At 38.3% G+C, this 5,261-nt stretch overlaps 1 pseudogene; it reads right to left on the bottom strand.

Annotated features, from left to right (window-relative positions):
- Window positions 1-2,399: 2,399 nt before the first annotated feature.
- LOC113300771 lies at window positions 2,400-2,499 on the bottom strand (annotated as a pseudogene).
- Window positions 2,500-5,261: the final 2,762 nt, after the last annotated feature.

Genomic DNA, 5,261 nt, shown 5'->3' with positions numbered 1-5,261 from the left:
GAGCTTTACCAAATTCTGTTTCTGCTGCTGCTGAAGAAGAAGAAGAACGCGAAGAACATTGACGCTCGGTAAACAGTCGCAGAACAATGTCGTTGTTTAACAGCTGAAGAACATTAAGCTGTTCAGGGCAGTCTTATTTTAGGGTCTAAAATCAGCGACAAAGCAACAGTTTTTCTGTAACAGTTCCATTGTAACAGCTGTTTTGCAACACCAATACACTGTTGCAAACAGTCTGTGTTATTACTTTTCACTCTTTTAATCATCTTTTGAGAAACAAACACACATTTTGAGATCATGATTAATATGAGGAGCTAAACCCCATTGTTGAGGCGATAGAGGAAGTTATTTTTCCAACAAAAAGTGGTATATTCTATTTTATCTTTTTATTTGCAATAATTATATGATTATTTGCCTTGAACTATTATTGAATATGATTTTTATTTTAGTGATTGTGATCTATTTTGATGGAGTATGCTTAGTTTTAAGACTTTTGATGCTTCATACTGGTATTTACAATTATTACTTTTGAAAATCTATTTGTTGCAATATTTTAGAATCAAATTAAACAAGAAAATTGCATAAATATAAGTATTGGTTTAATCACTTTGAACTTGGAAAATAGTGGAATCTTAGCTTCAGTGTTTCTTTTAGTATTGATCTCATCTTTGATTGAGTTTGCTATAATTTTTATTGATTTTTCTATTTTAATATTAGAATTTAAGTATAATTAATATCCTTTACAAGTCTGAGAATCGAACCACTTTTACCACTATCTACAAATCACATCAATTTTTGGCGCCGCCGACGCGGACTTGTTTTTAGGGTTTTAGATTTATTTTATTTATTTTATTTTATTTTTTTTGTCCTTTTTTATGTTTTTGGGTATTTATCTTGTGTCTACAGGTTCTGGATCATAAAGAAAATTGAGCCAAGGAGTTTGGTGATTTCATAAAGACTTGGAGCTAAAGATTAAAGCAAAAGAACAGAAAAGAAGACAATTTTATTCTAGACAATTTTAGTTTAGGGTTTGTTTATTTTATTTTAATAAAAAGAAAAAAACTGTATTAGGGTTTATTATTTTTGTAATTTTTTTTGGACTTTTGGACTTTGGGACATTATTTTTTTTTATTACCCTACTGAAGGGTACTTTAAATATAAACTGTTTGCAGAGAAGGAGGACAATTACGATATTGTCTCTGCACATTGGGTTCGTACACTAGACATCGGAGTCAGTGGCCCGAGTCGACTACAACCGATTCATCCCCCGTCTGGAACGGGAGGTAAGATTCTAAACACTCGTGAATCCCCTGTCAGCGAGTTACTGGACTCCTTCGTATGCATATATTTTGAGGACTGAATACGGACATTTATTTTTCTAGTAAAGGGAAAGGCCTGGCCATACAAGATAAGGGTTCGGATTTCATCACCGTTCTCTTCTTGCCCGCTTTAGGAACACGTAACCTACGCGAACCTAAGCCTAAAATTTTGACTAGAACGAGACCGATAGGGTAACGAGCTTAACAGGAAAGTCATTCGAAAAATATTGGTTACTCTTTTAAGCATACTTCGAAGTTCTTGACGGTTTCTGTAAGTTGAATGCGTGATTGCGCCGCCTTGTAATACCGATGAGGCCTTGGGTATCAAAGCTCCACCAAGCTTCCCTCGCCTCTATTCAACTTACGTTAACTCGGATTGATTCCAGAGGGGTTTGCTTAAATTGTAACGAATTCCCGTTCGAAGGATTAGAAGCTGAAACAATCTAAGTGGAGCCATCATGCTTTTTGTTTGCTAGAAATCAATAGGTTTGATTTGGTTGAGTCGGCCTTGATCTGTGTTTGCTTACCCTTCCAATTTAGAAAATTTTATTGTATGCCTGAACATAAAAGAGACGCACTAGGTAGATTTGTTAAAGAGAAACCTAGTAGTTCGAAGCGTCTCGATTACCTTAATCTAGAAAGTCCGTCTTTTGAAGAGTCTGTTTTTGAACGTTCTTTGACTGAGGAGAGAATCCATGTTGCTCCGATAGCGCCAGAAATGGCAACTTTGAAAGCTTTGTTGAATCCAACTAGGACTACCCGTCCTTCGTGTATTAAGTTAGCTGAAATGGAGGCACCCTATGAACTGAAACCTGAGACCTTACAGATTCTCCCAATCTTTTTAGGGAAAGAAAATGAAAACCCTTATTACCATGTTAGGGATTTTGAGGAAATTTGTAGTACTCTAAGAATTAGAGGCTTAGATGATGATGCTTTGAAACTTAGGTTATTCCCATTTTCCCTGAAGGATAAGGCCAAGTCGTGGCTGTATAGTTTGGACTCCGAGTCAATTGAGACATATGAACAACTTACATCTGCCTTTTTTCAATAAGTTCTTCCCTAGGCACAAAACATCGTCTATTAGGACGCAAATATGCACATTTTCACAACAAGAGGGAGAATCTTTATATAGGTATTTGGAAAGGTTCAATGATTTATTATCCCAGTGTCCTCATCATGGTTTAGAAAAGGTTAGGCTAGTTCAGATCCTTTATGAGGGTTTAAATTATTCCACAACGACCATGGTTGAGTCTCTATGCACTGGTGGATTTGAAAACCAAACTGTTGATGCGGCCATGGAATTTTTTAATGAAATCGCAGAAAAAACCCAACAATGGGAAAATAGTAAGGCACCCCAGAAAACAATTCTTTTAAGTAGAGGAAACGTTAATAGGGTAGAAGGAGGCTATGAATCAGATGCCAAAATTGCTGCTATAGCAAAAAGGTTAGAAGCCTTAGAAGTGGGCTAGATTAGTGGTAGAGTGGAGCCTTTTTGGGAAGGCCAGAATATTGAAGAGCAGGCCAATGCTCTTTATAATAACACTAGATTTGATAACCGTCAAAAGATTGACCCATATTCAGAAACCTATAATCCTGGTTGGAGAAACCATCCGAACCTTTCGTGGTCTAAGGGCCAAAGTCAAGGTCAGTTTAGTAATTCTAATGCTCCCCCAGGTTTTGGCTATACTAAGAATCCTTCAGGACTAGCTCAGTTTCAGAATCAGTCAGATAAGAAAATCCTAAGTTTAGAGGAATCTCTCGCCTTGTTAACTCAGCAAACTGCAAAATTCCAGTTATCCGTAGAACAGAGTCTACAAGCTAGTAACAGGATAGGACAAGAAAATAGTCAGGCTATTTCCGAGTTAAAAACCCAGGTTGGTCTGATAAGTGATTCTTTGAGAGAAAAAGGTAAGTTTCCTAGTCAAACACAACCCAACCCTAGAGGAGTTCATGAATTAGGTGCAAAACCATCGAATCAATTGAATTGTTAGAACCCTTAGAAGTGGTAGAGTTGTAGACAATAAGGTAACCATGCCCGATAGTGAACATACTGTAGTTCACCCCTCAGGATCTCACCTCTCAGGACCAGTAGCTGAAGAGACTGATAAAGTTTCTGATGATGTGAATTCGGTTCCTGAAAGGTCTGATTTTAGGCCTAGAGCCCCATTTCCTCAGCTATTAGTACCAACAAAGAAGGAATCGAACTTTAATGACATAGTGGAGGTTTTTAAGCAAGTTACCATAAACCTTCCCTTATTAGATGCAATTAGGCAAATTCCTGCTTATGCCAAGTTCCTTAAGGATATGTGTACAAGCGAAAGCGAAAACTTAGCGTCCATAAGAAAGCCTTTTTAGCTAGTCACGTAAGTTCAATCATTCAGAACACCACAACTCCAAAGTACAAAGACCCAGGTTCTCCTACCATTGCTTGCACAATAGGTAACTTCCGGGTAGAAAAAGCTTTACTTGACTTAGGAGCCAGTGTGAACTTACTGCCATTCCATGTATACTTACAGCTAGGACTTGGTGAAATGAAACCTACTCAGATGACACTGCAGTTAGCTGATAGGTCTGTTAAAATCCCTCGAGGTGTTATCGAGGATGTTCTTATTGAGGTCGACAAGTTTATTTATCCAGTGGATTTCGTGGTCCTAGATACCCAACCTGTCCCTGACCCAGAGAACCAGATACCTGTGATTTTAGGTCGCCCATTTTTAGCTACGTCTAATGCGATCATTAACTGTCGAAATGGTGTGATGAGTTTATCTTTTGGTAATATGACTATGGAGATGAACATTTTTAATGTCAGTAAGCAACCTCATGAGCTAGATGACACATGTGTTGAGGAGGTGAACATGATAGAAGCCTTAGTTCAGGAGTCATTACCAAACATCTTGTCTGAAGACCCATTAGAAAGTTGTCTATCCCATTTTGGTTTAGATTTTGACGACGATAGCACTATTGAACAGGTGAATGCTCTATTAGATTCTACCCCTGTGTTAGACACTGATAGATGGAAAGCTAGGTTCGAACCGTTACCAGTTTCTGAGACTACCCTAATTCCTTCTTTAGAAGAGCCCCCAAAGTTGGACCTTAAACCACTACCCGATACTCTAAAGTATGTGTTTTTAGGCCCATCTGAGACTTTACCTGTGATTGTAGCTTCCAATTTGGATAGTGATCAGGAAAGTAGGCTAGTAAATGTACTTCAAGACAATAAGGAAGCTTTAGGGTGGACTATAGCAGACATTAAGGGTATAAGTCCTACTGTGTGTATGCATCAGATTCATTTAGAGGAAGACTCCAAACCTTCTAGGGAGATGCAACGTCGACTGAACCCTAACATGAAAGAGGTAGTTCGAAAAGAGGTGCTTAAGTTGTTAGATGCGGGTATTATTTACCCAATTTCAGACAGTAAGTGGGTCAGCCCTGTTCAGGTTGTCCCCAAGAAATCAGGTATCACTGTAGTCCAGAATGATAATAATGAATTAATCCCAACCCGAGTGACCACGGGATGGCGTGTGTGTATTGACTATAGGAAATTGAACAAGGTCACAAGGAAGGATCACTTTCCCCTTCCTTTTATCGACCAAATGCTAGAGCGATTAGCTGGACATAGTCACTATTGCTTCTTAGATGGCTACTCCGGTTATAATCAGATCGTTATTGCCCCAGAAGACCAAGAGAAAACCACTTTTACCTGTCCCTTTGGTACCTTTGCGTATAGACGCATGCCTTTCGGGCTATGTAATGCCCCTGCAACTTTTCAGCGTTGTATGATGAGCATATTTTCTGATATGGTAGAACGGTTCTTAGAGGTCTTTATGGATGATTTTTCAGTGTTTGGTTCATCTTTCGATGAGTGCTTGCATCATTTGACATTAGTGTTGACTAGGTGTAAGGAAAAAAATTTAGTGCTTAATTGGGAAAAATGCCATTTCATGG

The sequence above is a fragment of the Papaver somniferum genome, chromosome 7 (genome assembly GCF_003573695.1).
Source record: "Papaver somniferum cultivar HN1 chromosome 7, ASM357369v1, whole genome shotgun sequence".
Lineage (NCBI taxonomy): Eukaryota > Viridiplantae > Streptophyta > Magnoliopsida > Ranunculales > Papaveraceae > Papaver > Papaver somniferum.
The sequence above is the reverse complement of the archived record's forward strand: the minus strand, read 5'-3'. Positions and strand labels throughout refer to the sequence as shown.